This window comes from Harpia harpyja, chromosome 7 (genome assembly GCF_026419915.1).
Source record: "Harpia harpyja isolate bHarHar1 chromosome 7, bHarHar1 primary haplotype, whole genome shotgun sequence".
NCBI classification, from domain to species: Eukaryota; Metazoa; Chordata; class Aves; order Accipitriformes; family Accipitridae; genus Harpia; species Harpia harpyja.
In genome coordinates this window covers 52,094,263-52,110,131 of record NC_068946.1, presented here as the reverse complement: position 1 = coordinate 52,110,131, position 15,869 = coordinate 52,094,263, and the positions used below count along the sequence as shown (strand labels likewise).

The following is a 15,869-nucleotide window of genomic DNA, read 5'->3' as shown; positions in this document are numbered from 1 at the left end:
TCCGGGCTGGGGTAAAACGCTGTTCTGATGTGGATCTCCATCAACGCAGCAGGACATGGAAAGAGAAAAAGTGATCCGCCTGGCAAATGTAAGCCAATGGCCGAGACGGGGTAAAAATTATTTCTTTTGTGAAGCATAACATAGATAGTTTGCATGTTTATGGCTCAGTCCGTGGGGATGATGGGAACGGTGTGCAGAGATCTCAACAGAGCCTTGAATCTTCAGCTACTCGGGCCATGAGATACAGCTGACCTGGCGTGTCCTCAGGAGGCCTCACTCTGCCCCCTCCGGTGACTGCTTAAAACACATTAGTGTTCCCAGCTGGAGGTTTGGGGCAAGTCATGACCACCTATATTTGACTTACCATCTTCTCTGTCAAATTCTATTAATAATGATAGAAAAAGTCCTCGGTCCATTTAGCAAAGCAATGAACAAAATATTGTGTGACTAGAGCATATTATCCTATTTTTATTCTGGTTTTTATCTCGGGCTTCAAAATTGTGAAAGGCTTGATCAACTGTTTGCAATACTACAATGTCATCTTCTTTCTATTTCCACAATAGGCAGATTTCCAAAATACTTTCAAATACCCAGTCATTTTAATGCATGTCTCGAGATCATCAAAATATCTTTATACAGGTGGTACGAGTTTAAAAGAAGTCTTCCCCTGTGTGTTCAGCTGCATTCATCACCTTAGGTCTTCTTCAATATTCATGTCTTCTACCTGGAATACTATTTTTGTCCTTGGTGATAACATGTGATTTTCTTCAAAACGAAACAGGTTTTATTTTTCTTGTCAAATTGCCCTTAAAATCTCTTGGATTTTTTCTGGCATTTGTGTCTTCCAGGATTTAACAGTTGTCGTTGCTTAAACTTTCTTTATATTTATGATAGTGATTATTACTAGGTAGCAAATAACAGAAAAAAATATTTTCTTTGTGCACATGCACAAAGCAGCTTTCAAAACATCCTGTGTATATTGCTGGATCTTACCTAATGTTTCCTCCTAACCCATCATAAATTACTTTAGTCTCACAATGCGGTCTTTGGAAGTATCTTTGAAACCATTGCTGTGTTGTTTTTTCTTTAATGCCACTGCAGAAAATGAATCTAAGAAAAAGTTTAAAAACGTGTCCTTGAAACGTAGGGTAGGATTGGATGGGGAAAAAAATGTCCTGTATTGTTATCAGTCAAGTAGAAAGTAAATGATGAAAAATTAGTAATTTACTAACTCCTAAGCCTCAGTTTAGTTAGACTTAGTTCGATCAGTATCGGTCTTCTGGTATTTGAACTTGTTTGCTTATAGTTTAAAGAAACTCATTGCAAGGTGCTAATTGTTCTTGATACTAATCAGCCCACAATGGCTTAATGAGAAATACATACTTTAATAACTTAAAATAGTCATCAGAACAAAAGTCAAAAGCTATGTAAGGGAAAGCATGGGCTTCTCCTTAAGGTGAGAAGAGTCATTTCTCTGCTGATCTCAGAGTTTAGGTAGATGAAAGGCAAGGCTGAGATATGGCAAGGGAGGAGTTTCTTCCAGCCCTGATGGTCTGTAAGTGCACTCAGCAGTGAAGTCACACAATGCGCTTAATAACAGTTTGACACAACTTCACGGGCTGACTTAATTGCAGTCCATAAGTGATGGTGTAATGGTATCTCCGATTCAATTAAGGAACAAGTTTTTTACCACACTTCTTAAGTCGAAGTAAATACACAGGTCTTTGGAGCTGTCTTAGGAATTAGTGTGCCTTAGTTACCGGTGCTTGAACACATTTCAGGGAGCTCTATCTCTATTTTTTAATATTTTTTTTTAGATAAAAAAGAATAGGTGCCACCATTCTGCTACAGGTGTACTTTCTGTGAAATGGCACTTTAAATCTACTTGAGCATCATTATTGAAGAGACTCAAACAGTTTAGATCTTAATTGATATTAATAGGAATAACCCTCAATGACGTGAACTTGGCAAGCCAGGAATTGCAGCTGTTCTCAGCAGTAGTGGCAGTAACAAAGATAATTAATTGTTTTTCCCTGGGAGATGTATTTAGAATGCACAATCTAAATATTCCATTCCCTGAGCCCTAATTCAGGCTTGTATTTGTTCTGCAAATACAGTAAGTGAAACTGAAGTTAATATTTTTTGACCGTCACACCATAATATCAGCTGTTGCTATTATTTTTAAGAAATAAAATATTTTAAATATTTAGTACACAAGACTTCAAGTGATGACCTCAACAGTTAATACTGTAAATGATTGTGTTAGCATAAAATAAGTACTAATTTGATTTCCTTTTGGTGGGGGGGGGGAGCTTTCTAAGAGTCGGTTTATAAGAGCTGGTGCTTGAACTGGCCCCAACAGTAATGTACAAAGGGTATCATACTGAATATAGCAGAGCATGTGTTCCTGGCAAAGTCTTAGACAAAAAAGATTCTCGAGTGAGCACAGCTTCATTTGCTAAGAACTTACAGTCAGCATTATAATCCTCCTCGATTATTATAGAATACTTCAAGGTTCAGTCTTGAAGTGCACAGGGATGTGTTAATGGCACCGTAAAATGTTAAGACCCATCGTGCAAGAGACCTCTGCCTGGGTTATTGATTGCCAGGCTTTAAATTCTTTACGTTTCGGCGTAAAACATTGTTCTGAGTGGTAAGGAATCTTCACGGATACTTCCCCTGAAGATAGCGCCGAATTGCGATGACCACTGAAGTGCTCGGGACCGTGCACACCGCAGCACCTGGGAGGGAGCGAGACACCAAAGCTGCGCTGCAGCAAATGCCTCCTGCACCCTCCCCTTCATGGGTGTTGTATTGCAAGTGGGCTGCGCGCTTGGAGAGTGTTTACTTCTGGTCCTGGTTTCTGAAGCCGTGATAACTACGCCCACAAGAGTGTATATTCAAATGCTTTAAGTGTATGGGGTTTATTAACACTTATTTTAATAGGGGTTGTAAAACTCATGCATTTAAATGCTGTTCTGTAAAGCAATGTCTTTCTGAGCGAGGGTTTCTTTCACTAGCTATTTATTTCTACAATAGGAAGTCTCTAGTGTAGGTATAATTTTGTCTATGCTGATAACGTCCACCCTGAAAAGGCAACATGCACGGGATGCTCTATTGCTTGCTACCGTAGTAATTTCCTATTACAGATTTAAAATCTGTGTGTCTTAAAAAACAGATAGCAGCCCCTGGGTGGGAGCTGCCGCTGTCTGTGCTGGGCTGGTGACGGAGGCAGCAGCGTGGGCTCTTACTGAGGCAAAGCAGATGCCCTCCCGCAGCTCCACAAACACATCCCTTCATAGTTCAGCATACGAGGCTTTATTTTCCCCTAAACTAATATGGCACTAAACATTTACCTTTGTGATGTAAATATTTCCTAAGCTGAGCTTCTATCAAATTATGCAGTTATTTGCTCTGCTTGGTGAGAAGTACGGACATTGCAGCAGGAAAATCTGTCATTTATGAATGGGATGAAACTCTCTTTTCACTTGCATCTTAAAAGAAATCTAAATTATACATCACACCTTGCATACAGCAAAAGTAATAGGTATAATGAAAAAACAATTGCATGTAATCAGCAGCAGTAGTGATTTGAATGTTTTGTCCTGTGTCTTTCTTTCAGCCTACTTCCCAGAAAAACTACTTTGGTAGCGTATTGAAAGAAGTTACTTGAGTTCATCTGCTGAGTTATTTCAAAAGCCCATTTCTTTGTATCCCCCCCATGTTATTTTGATCATTATATGGCTGGAATATCAGTTGCTTAGGATGCATATTAAAAATATTGTGCAATCTCGGCTGGCATTCAGGTCTGCATCTTCTCAGCAACAGTGGATTTGAGAGGTAAAACTGCTTTTGCCTGTGTCCTAAAGTATAGTGGACTGCTCTTAATGAATCCCCAGCTGGGGGAAACTTAGACATATGGTGCCATTAAAAAAAGAAAAAAAAAAACCAAAACAAAACTAAAAAGTATTGTTATTACTGTGATCATAGATCAGGCCAAACCACCTCTTTCTGGAGTGTGTGTATGTACACGTATGTTTCTGAGGTATCATAAGGATTGCGTCTGCTTCAGTGATTTAGCCCAGTCACTGAAATTCTGTAGAGCAGCTGCAAAGAATAACTAGCGCAGCACCAAAGAAACAACCTTCTCGGTAATTCCCTGACTTGAAATCAGTCGCAAGTGAAATCGTTCTGCTGTGGAGCTCCAAAGCTGTGTCTGTCTTCTGGGGAGAATTGCCTGGTCGTACGGTTCTGCATCTCTTTCTTTCCTGCTGCTAGAATATAATTAAAGTTGCTAAAAATACATGCTTCCTTATATTGTTTTTTTCTGTGTAGGCATCTGCTATTATTCTATCCTCAAGGGAGGAGATTGTATAAAGATGAGTGCTACTTAACTCTACGAAGTGGTCCAAACTACATAGAGACATGAGAGCTCCTTATTTATGACCTGATCCAAAGTCACGTGAAGTCTCTAAATGTAAAAAAAAAAAAAAAAATTAAAAAAAAAAAATTATTCAGAGGAACCTGCTGGCTTTGTTAGTTTTACAGAAGTGTTTTTACCCATCAGAAGAGAGGATACTTCTGAACTGTGAACTACCAGTTTCATGCTAGCCTGTGAGTATTCACGTTTTTAGTGCTGAGGAAATTAGTAGAACAAATGGGGGCATAATTACTGCGCTTTTACAATACTGACATCATACCTAATTATGGTTTAATCTACAGAACATACTGTTTGTTTAATAAGTCCCAGCAGAGATAGTTCAAGCATATGTTTTCACATCACCTAGAGGTAGCTGGGAACGACTGTGGCAATACTGTCAAGAAAGTGACAGTTTACAAGACTTTACGTATTTTACAGTATACAGCATGGCTCACCTTCGATATGGATGAAATCACTTAAAGGTAAGTGGTAATAAGCATTTAGAGCCAAAGTAGCTCAATGAAAAAGAGAGTCTTTGTTCCCCTTTCTGTGTGGTAAAACCAAGGCATAATTTTCTTAGCACCATCCCAGCAGCTAGCAAAGCTGGTAATAAAATCCTCAGCACCCTTCCTGCTGAAGTGAGATCTGGTTATTGCTAACAAAGGTTAAATATCGATCATCCTTTTGACCTGCTAAAATGATGATATCTGCAGGTTTTATCCTGAGCTTACTACCTGAGGATGTCTTTTCTTGGTTTTTATTTAAAGCTAGCCAATTTTTGCTGAATGTGAAGCTCTTGGTTTCCTCTCCTGTCTCCTCAGCCATCACTTGAATTTTAATTGCTGTTCCCCACATGTGGAAAGTCTCAAAGGTAACTTAAAATATTTTTGGACAGAAGAGACTGGGGAGAAAGAGGAGCCTGAGTTTGTGTTTGTGATGGTTGTCCTCCAGCCGGTTTTGTTGTAAGGTGGGACCTTCCCTTGCAAAAGCTGTGGTATGTCATGTTTATTCAGGTGTGCCCTAACTCCTTACTCAGCACATCAGGCTTATGAGCCTGATTTCCGTGACTGCAGTGGAACTTTTGAAAAGTTAGGATTGCCTTGGCCACCCTTCAATCCTTACGTACGAGGACAGTTTGAAGAAAGCAGTGATGTTAAAAATGAAATTATTTCATCCTTGGTTTCCGCACAACTAAAAATTTCAGCACGTGTGTGGGACTATGCATACCATCATATCCATTCTGTTCTTGATGATGTCTTCAGTTTTTTAATTGTCTGTTTCCATCCATCCTCTTGACCATCCTGTGTGACACAAATAGCCTTAGGGACTGCAGGGATCTGAAAAAGCAATAGCTGATGTAAGTCTTCCCATAGGAACACTGCCTTTGAATTAAATGTTACCTCCATAAGGTCGTGGGGCTTTTTTGGTTTGTCAAGTGACTATTTGGCATTAAACTTCTTTTTTTATTCTCTCTACAAAGTTGCTTGATAAGACTGTATTAAACATTGTCTTTATTTCCTCTTATATCTATTTTCATATCTGTCTTGCTACAGTATTTTTTAAAAATACAAGTTAACATTTATGAAGAATAATAGAATTTCACCTTAATAAGCCAAAGGAATAATTATCTAAACTTACAGTTCTTTGGTGTTGGCTTGCCTTTGAATAATTAAATACTTAAGTATATGATTGATTTTTTTTTTTAAGATGATGTTAATGTTTCAAAACATTTAATAAATGCATCTTTGTGATGATTTTTTAAATAACATTAAATAATTCAGAGTGATAGTACTTGCCTTTCCTTGCATGATGAACTGACGATAGTCCTAGAATGCAACCTAAGACAAGAGCTCCTTCCTGCAAGAGAGCTCTCATCAGAGATGAGTGATTCCTAGTTTGCTTTAAAAATAAAAGTTTTTGTTATCGGTCCATACTTGAGGCCTGTGATGGTCTTCTCATCCTTTTATCAACTCAACTCTTCTCCCTACTGTCAAAGCTTTGACTGTTTCCTCCTTGTTTCCAAGGAGTAAATGGGCATATGTGCTCATTAATCCTGCGTGTCGTTACTCAAGGCTCACATAACTCACCCAATGCTATTCCCGCTGTCCTGTGTGGGATAATAAATCCAAGCAGGGGTAGTTTCAAACTTGTTTGTAGGTAGTCGGGTGACACTGTGCTGTTCCAGGTGATGCAATATGCATATATGTTGGCTATATTTTCACAAAGCAGAAAGGTACTTCACATAGGAAGTCCATCCATTATTTTGATGTGATCCTTCTTTGTAACATTGCCGTTTTAGACCGTGTACAAGCTGCCCTTGTAAATGTAATTTAAAATTTTCTAGTAGTAACTTTTTACTAAATATTACATCTTCCTACCTCTAAATAATATGTTTGCCTACTCAGATATTCACATTCAAGGCATACTGACAGCAGCAGCTAAAATCACAATACATTGTTCTCTAGTGGTGTGAAAATCATTATTCAATGAATACATTTCTAGATTACACCTTAAATTATCAGTCTTGGATCATGCTATCAAAAAAGGCAGACCTGAACTGCAGAAGATCACAATTTTAACTACTTTCCTGACTGTTAATTGCAATTAAGCCTAAATTAGGTGGCCCTTTGGTGTGCCATTGACTTAATTCTTACAATTTCACTTAGAAATGTTGGTTTGAGTTATTTAAAATAATCGATATGACTTCAGTAGGGCCCAGCATAAATATGGAGCCATTTGTAGGATTGGAGTAAATTTTAAAATTATTTATATGAAAAATAGTTGGTGGTTTTTTTCTTTTTTATTGCAAGTTTCTAATGTTACTACCACATTTTTAATATTTGTTCTGAGCTTTTTTGGTATTAAAGTTATGCAGTATCCAATTTGAATTGGTTACTTAAACCTGGTAACAAGACTCTTCTTTTAGCTGTTTATGTAGACTAGATTTATAAAGGAGTTTTAGTTTGGTTTTCTCCTAGTTCTTTCATCCTTCTAATCATTGAGTTTAGTATAAGGATATCTTACAGTCTGTAACCCCATTTCCCTGTAGATTAATTATTCCAATATAAGATGAACATGTATTAAACATATGTAGTTGCTTACAGTAGCAGATTTGGCTCTTTCATTTCATATAAATCTCTTGGTGCACAAAACAAAACTTTCGTATTTAAGACTTCTCTGGTCATTAAAATTGAATTATGTAATAGGCTTCCATCTGCTATCGAAACCTGTTCATCATTATTTCATGTCATTTTAAGTGGGATCATTCTGAGATATGCTTAGTGACAGCAGGCTTGCCACTCCTGACTATGAGGCTATGGTAGGACACGGCTTACTTCCTAGCTGCAAAAATATCTTAATGTTTATTGTTTTCTGATAAGGTTTTCTCCAAGAGTTTGATTCTCGCTTCTCCTGTCTTGCCATCTTCCATGTCATTACGTACTATATTCATGTACTTAAATTGTGTGCAGGTCGCAAGTTCTTCCATACGTCTCCCCCAGCCCGTTATATTAATCGCTGCGGGATAAAAACAAGCTTTGCTATCCATCAAGCTCGGCCGCTATCTCTGTGACACTGATCATGGTTAGCAGAGCAGTTAGTGTTAAATGATTGGCAATGGAACGACAAAAGAGTGGGGAGAGAAGATGGATAGCCCTGTGTTACTGCGCCTCAGTGTGAGCTGTAAGAGGCAGTTCAGAGCCGGGTAAATATTATCTGATTGCTGTAATGGCAGCTAGGCTGCCCGTTACGGCAAATGTTCTCTCCGTAAGAGTAGCTGAGTACTGGAAGAGATGAGCTAAGGAGGACAGAAATTTCACTGCAGGATTGAAGAACTGCATTGATAACTGTGTGCCTGATGGGCCTTAGGAAATGAGGCTGTGGTTTACTTTGAAGGAGCTGGGCTGGGTAAGCTCATGGGGTCGCTGCTAGTCCTGTGTGTTTTGAGGTTCTCTGGAGTCGCTGGTGACTCCCAGTTGTTTCTAAAGCACGCGGGTGGGAAGGAAGGGAGAAAGGCACGCTGAACCCGATAGAAGTAATAGAGTATATGAGCTCTTGGGATTTTTCTCGAACAAACCATTTAGTTACTGGAAGACTGTACGATTTCAGGATTACGCTGTCTGGTACAATATTGAAAGTGTAACTTTTGGCAAAAGGAACAAAATTTGTCCTTGAGTCCTAAAACAAAGCAAACAAGCAAATCAGCCACCGATGGTAACATAGCCTCAACTTCCTCCTTCAGGGAAATAAAAGAGAAAGCGAAGAAGACAGTTCAATTCAGTTCCAATACTTTATAGTTCCTTCCATACTGCTTTGGGTTTTTTCGTCCTTTAAGACAACTTGCTGGTTACAGTTCTTTTTTCTGCTCTTCTAAGTATAACTTTGTTTTCCCATTATACAGTCATCTGAATTACCTACATCTTACCTAGCTGTATCTGTCCTTCATGAACTTATCTACACTTTAAAAGAGAACTTAAAACTTTACTTTTATTCAAAGTGATGATAAACGGAGCAGAATTTTTTTTTATTCCCACAGTGTTCTTGGTATCTTAAAGTATTCCAACAGTTTAGTATGTGCTTTTCCTTCCTTGCTTGGGCAGATGTCATTCTATTGGAGTTCAAAAAATTTAAAGGAAATGGTTTTGTTATGTTTTACACAGTAATAAAACTACTGAATTAAAACAATGGCATCATTGATTACCCTTTGATATATGAAATTTATTTAAATTAATTATCTTCCAGTATTTGCTAAAAATGTTAGTGTGCGAAAATTCACAATGATAGAACATCTGCTCAACAGAGGACTTATCAAAGGTATTGTAATAAGCTATATAATGAATGTTTTCAGTTTTCAAAAGAGAAAATATTGTGTATGGCATTTATTTAAATAATTTGTCTCAAGTTGGGATTTCCACCCTACTTTAAGAAAAAGAAGCAATTTTGCCGTGAAAACATTACAATTAAATTTGGAAGCTTTACAACTAGTGAAGTTAAAAGCGTAACTTGGAAATATTGAAGTTAAAACAGCCAACATGGATAGTAGATGAAAAAGATTCATTTGAAGTCCTGCTTAGAGGCACAGAAAGTGGCACGCTGCGTCGAATTGGGTTTGAAATCGGCTCAGGGTGACTTGTTCTCAGTCCCAATCCTTCTGCTCATTTCTTCTGCTTTTCAGGAGTTTTTCTGTCAGACCTTTTTGAGATTTGATCCTGGGAGTAGCTGAAAGCCTTAGTCTTTTCTCTGTTGAGCTTCCTGAAGAAGCAGCAAGCATGTATGTGTATAAAAAATGTATTATGCATGTCATCTCTCCTAGAATTCTTTTGCATGTGAACGTTTGTGTTGCTTATCAAGGTATACGCTTGGACTAGGAAGCGCATAGCATCCTTATATATGAGCTCTTGGGTGTCCTGTGAAGGTTCCTGTCAAGATCCTCACAATTCCATATGAAGTCTAATTTTTTATTTACGTAATTTTTCTTTTTTTTAAGTCTTCTGTTGCAACCTTTTCCTCCTGACAAGGAGGCTTTCACCAGAGCAAATGAAATGATGATAATATTATGAACTCATTATGATAATACAGACCAAGGTGGAGAGGCTCAGAGGCTTTCACTTTCCATATAAGTGGTTTCTTCAAAGACATTTTGTTCTGTGACATGGGAAAGAGAGAAGACTTGTTTCAGTGCTTTAAGGGCTTTCCACAAATGAGAGCATTTTTGCTCATGTTCACCCTGGCACTGTCTAGCTGTCAGCAGCTGAAGGGGCACGTTGTTGACTCTGTTTTGGGGCTTGTCATTCTTCATACATAGAGGGATAAGTGATGGTCACTTTGACCCTCCATCCTGACATTAACATTCAGTCTAAGTCTAGCTGTTTGGAAAGAAGGACGACTTCACCCTGGGGAAGGTGTTTGCATGTTTACTCCCATTTTCAAGGACGTAAAAGATAATTGTTAAGAACTGGTTCGTAGTGAGAATGTTGGGACTTCAACTTGTTTTCTGTATAGGGCTACTTGGAGTAGGGATTGGCAAATGACAAGATTACAGGTAATGTTTTTCTATTAGTATTTCTCTGTTGTATTAAAGAAGGCATCTGGCTATTCTGTAGTATTTTTGTGTCATTAGAGAACATCATTATCATGTCATTTCGTAGTTTGCTGAGATACATATTATTGTGTGACCCTTTGCTGATGAGGTAAAAATTGTCTCAGGAATATTTGGGTCTTTCTCATTACCTGGGTGTTTCTTAGATTTCTCTGTCCATAAGGTGTGCCAAATTAAGGCTGAATAATAACCTTCTCTGGTTCAAATCCATGGGAGGGGACTTGAGGTCAGTCCCCTTATTGAAAATATGTTTTTGTCAAAGGAAGAGCAAAAATGAGAGGAACAAGGCTGCCCCTAGACTTATCACCTGCCCACCTCCAAAAATACTTCAGGATTTGTATGAAACAGTGGATGTTTCTAGTCTTCTTGTTAATACTGATCTCTAACAATATTTGCTCAGCCTGATCCATAAGTTATAATTACACTGAGCAAGTCTGAAAAATATGAAGAATTTTACTGTAGCTGTGTGATGTCAATAAGGAATTCGAGTGTGAATATTTATGGACTAGGTTATGGGCTGAGAACTAGGATGTCTGATGTCAATCAAAAGACTGACCAGACTCTAAACAAGATGTCTCTGACCTTGTTTGGGGGGGAAGATGTGCAGACTGAGAAAAGGTTGCATGTGGCGTTTAAAGATATGTGGCATAAGCCGAACGAACATATGGTGCTTTTAGTGACTGGTACCTGGGCATGTGCTTTTGCCTATGGACAAAGCAATTAGTTGATAAGTAAGTGCTGAGTAAGCAATAACTACTATGCCAGGAACTGAATAAATACACATAAAACACATATATATTCCTGTTTAGGAATGCTACATACGTACGAACATACCCACAGCTGGTTAAGCCCCTTTGCACTGCAGAAGCGTAAATCAGGGTCTAGTAGATCTTGGGAGAGATTTTTGGATCCTGTGAATAAAACTTTACTCTCTGACTTTGAACACAGCATTGTACTGAACTGGGCAGGACAGAAATAAATAACATTTTTTTATACTCTGAATGTAAAACTCTCTTTACTGTTTTGCAAGACTCATTCCAAGGATTTTGTCTGTAGTTTAGTGCGGCCAAACCATAAATGTCTTCCTGTATGCTGGGCTCTAAAAAATGTAGATTTAACTCAAAAGGTATAAAAGGTTGGAAAAGTAATATATAAAAGTCTGAAAAGTCATAAGTAGGAAGTGCTGTGCATGCTCTTTCTCACCATCTCCCTTTCAGTTACAGTAATTTAGGTTTTAGCATACGATGAATTCTATCATAAATTACTACTGGAATATACTTTTCAACTTTTGAGTAAATTTTGCAGAAATTAATCTGCAAACCCTTCCATGTTTCAGTGGAGAGATCAAAGAAAATCCCAAATGGAAAACAGGCTTTTGAGAGGGGGGTAAAAAAAAAAAAAGTTCTGAGTTCTTAAGCTCTTGTAATGAAGATAACTTAATTAAAATCAAAGCAAAACTAATTAAGAACTTAAAAGTGCAAGTTTTTGGTTGCATAATATCCCTGAAACATGGCAGAATGGGTTTATTATCATCGGTAGAAGTTCCGGGTCATGCGGACAGGTGATGCAGCCACCGGTGGATTCAAATAAAAATGTACAGGTGGATTACAGTTTTCTGACCACTCTTATTGGCCTGTCCACTCTTTCTTAGTCTTACTGCCCTTTTGCTTCTGAAAAAATTGCTATTTTGGCAGGCAATTCCCCTTCTTTCCTGGGAGTTTTGTCTGGGTACGCAGCTGGGGACAAAGCAGCCAAGCACTTGTATGTGTTTATCTTTTTAATTCATGGTTTTCATGGTTCTTTCCTTGATCTCGCCATTCCCAAATTGAAAAGGAAAGCATGTTTACACACACACCTCCCTATTCTATGTGTGCCTTTCTTGCCCTTTTCCTTTTTGAAAAAGGAGAGGAAATTGAAAATTCCAGAGTTTTTTGTTTCACTTGAACAGTAGTAAAAATATCTTTTATTTTTTAATAAGTGCAGAATTTAATGAGATTGAATTCATGAAACATTCTTACTTCAAGTTAATCTTAATCTATTTTTATAAAAGCTTTTAAAAATTACGATCATTTATCCCTAAACATTCATTCATATAGTGCTATATCATATCATTCAGAAGCTGCTGTTTGAATGTGATTTTTGGATTAGTTTGCACATGTGGTTTTTATGAATATTTAGTGAAAGCCTAATGAGCAGACTCCTTGCTGTAACAGATCAAGACTTTATTAGACTGAGTTTTGTTCACTTTGAAGAGTGTTGCCATATGGGAGATTTGCTTTTTCGGGCTCTCAGGTGCTCTTAGCAGATGGAGATTGAAGTGCTCAGAAGACAGTACACCAAGCAACTGCCATCTAAGTGGGGTGCTGAGGTCACCTAGACCATAGTGGAAGCCTGGCAGATCCGTAGAGCTCCCAAGCAATGGACTTCTGAAAGTGGGGACAGTGCTGACGCCTGCAGGGAAAAAAAATTCTAGCAATACAACAGCTTCTCTGAGTGTCTGGTTCCTTGACGAAGGCAGGTATTAATTAGATTCAGAGTGAATCATTTATATTCTCATGATGGAACTGAAGAAGCACTCAATTATATAAATGTTATTTCCTGTATAGTTCTTTTCAAGAACACTGTTGACCTGCTTTTTGGAATTGCATTCCCTCAAATAAGAAGGATCCAGATACCTTTGACCTCTGCCAGTCAATGTGATCACAAACAGCGATCTTTATCCCTCATCATTTAGGAGCTGAATGCATGTTTACAGAGGCAACTGCCTTATTAAACTAGGAGCATTCCTGTTGTAGGCAGACATTGGCCGCTGTCTTGTGTGCCGGTTTGTTTGCCTTTTGTTTTTTTCCCCCTTGCCTATTAACAGCGTAACGGAATTTTGTTTTTCCAAGTTTAGTGTAATTACATAAATCATAACTGTAATTAGTTTTCTAATGGAGATTTTGAGCTTTGTCTTCTTAAAAATATGCCTGTCTTTTGGGGAAAAAAAAAAAAAATTGCACGTTGTTGGCTCTAGAAACATTGACTTTAAAACAAAGGCACAGGCTTTTTTGTGAAACTTTCCTTCTAAGAGGCATTGCCAGGTGTTTGCAACATAGGATAGGAGTACTATCCTTAGGGAGGCAAAGCTTTCATTTACCCATAGAGAGATGATTTCTAACCATCTGCTCTGTATCTCAAAGAATTGGTATGTTAAAAATATGTGAATTTTCTCATCTGCTGGGAGCCTGCCTGTGCAGCACACATAATACAGAAGGAAACAGTGTGCAGAGAAGTATCACTGAAAATAACTGTTTTCTTCAGTTATAAAATAAGGCCATCTTAGATGACTATTTTTTAGGAAGTGTTTTTTTTTTTTTTTTTTAAAAAAAGTCCACTAATTAGTGCTTGTTTATGATTAACTGGTCCAATTCATTTTGTAAAGATAGCAGCTGAAAAAAAAAAAGATAATTCTATAGATATGCAAAAGAAACAGTTTGAAAAAGCAGTTTCAGAGCCAATAAAACCCTGAACTAATATTAAGCTGCTTTATTCTAAACAAGATCTATTTTTCAAAGTATTTTATAAGTCAGTGTTTTTTTCACTCTGCTAAGTTTTTCTCAAGATAGAAAACATAAAAAGCTTAGATCTCCATAATTTCTGTATTGTTGCATAAAATACAAACCAAGAATTTAATTGTATGGAAATAGCTAAATTATTTCAATTTTTTTTAAAAGTAGAAAACAAGCCTTTTTTCCAAGCACACATGTTCAAAACTGAGCCATGTATGAAGTAGCTTTTTACAGCTTGTTTATGTCCAGTTAGTCTATTTTCATAATCTTTGCCCAAAATAAGAACAAATGTAAGATTTATTTGTGTAGACACATGTGACCACCTGCAGATTTTGGAGAACCTGGTGCACTAATAGGCAAGGGATAATCACCTACAACAGTCCTTACTGACTGCTGTATCCATGTTCCTCAAAAAAAAAAAAAAAAAAAAGGCAAAAAAAAAAAGCTTGTTATCTTATTTCCCATCAGCAACCTACTAGTTTTTTGTGTCAGCCTCATTACCCTTGAGCATGGTGATAGGATACTTCCCTGTTCCATATAGCTCCTTGTTTGAATGCCATGTACTCAGGCATTTATGGTGTTATTCAGACGTTTCCATCGGATTCCTGTTCATTACGGCTGGCAGTAGCACTGTTCGGATGCGTTTTGACTGGCAGTTGGCATTGAGTAGTGAAAAGGGATTTTATTACAGATAAAAGTAGAAAACATAAGGGAATGTTGCAGAGGAGGAAGGTCTTTAAATTAATGGTAGTGTGGCTTTAATGGTTGTCTTTTGCTCTGCTTCAAATTTTACATTTCCAAGGGAGCGATGTTAAGGACTGTGCAGAGCAGGGGTCCGTTCTTTTTGTACTGTACTGTCTTCCTCCCTTACTGCTGGGGTTTCTTTGGTGTCAGCCACAGGACTTATGGGCAGGGTTTAATACAGACTTTGCACCGAAAAGCTACGAAAGAGCAGTTCTGCACATTGCACAGTGATTTCATTGGCATCACTGTAAGGTTTGTTTACAAATTTGAATAACTAGACTGAAATTCTTCATCAGCTTCAAATGTGATTTTTCTTAACACTGGGCTCTGCTTGCTGCAGTATATAGTTAGACTTGGAGTATTACTTTTTGGCATAAACGACAGCATTGATTTCTCCTTTTACCCTATTATTGTCAGTTAGGACTTAGAAAAAGAAATCATGTTTTTTTCCTATAAGTATTGTGCATGTAGGTAATTGAGTAGGTTCATGTAGAACCAGTCACTTGTGTAAACTTGACTGTATAAGTGTTTCCACAACTTTACATTTTTATATTTATTCATTAATGTTTTTTCACTTGTGTCAGTTCAGAAATCTATTAAAAATAACATTTAGAAAAATCTAATTTGAAATAATTTGATCTTACAAATTTTAATTCATCAAGTTAGCCATATCAGTTATTTTTTTCTCTGAGATATAATTGTTCTTCAGTGGTATAAATAAGTGGACATGGTAGATAACTGGTTTTCTGCTTGTTTTAATATTCCTAGGTCTGTTACAGACAGACATGTAATACAGAGAAAACAGTGGTTCACACTGTAGTACAAGGTTTCCATAAAGAAACAGGAATTTATTGTGCATTTCAAGAATATTACGAAAATAAATATTAAACAGGTCTTCATAGGGGTTTTGCTCATACTACTGTATATCTTTGAAATGCTGGAACTTGCCAAACTCCCTTCCTCTTTCTGACTTCCAATGTGGTTTTTCAAGAAGCACTATCAAAGCAGGACCTTCAGTCATCTCCCTGAAAGATTTAAGCAAAACCACTTCCACGTG

At 37.5% G+C, this 15,869-nt stretch overlaps 1 protein-coding gene across 5 annotated transcripts in view; it reads left to right on the top strand.

Annotated features, from left to right (window-relative positions):
• Positions 1-15,869, top strand: part of LRP1B (LDL receptor related protein 1B) — a 761,175-nt gene that overhangs the window by 152,974 nt on the left and 592,332 nt on the right. The gene's annotated exons all lie outside the window — the stretch shown is intronic.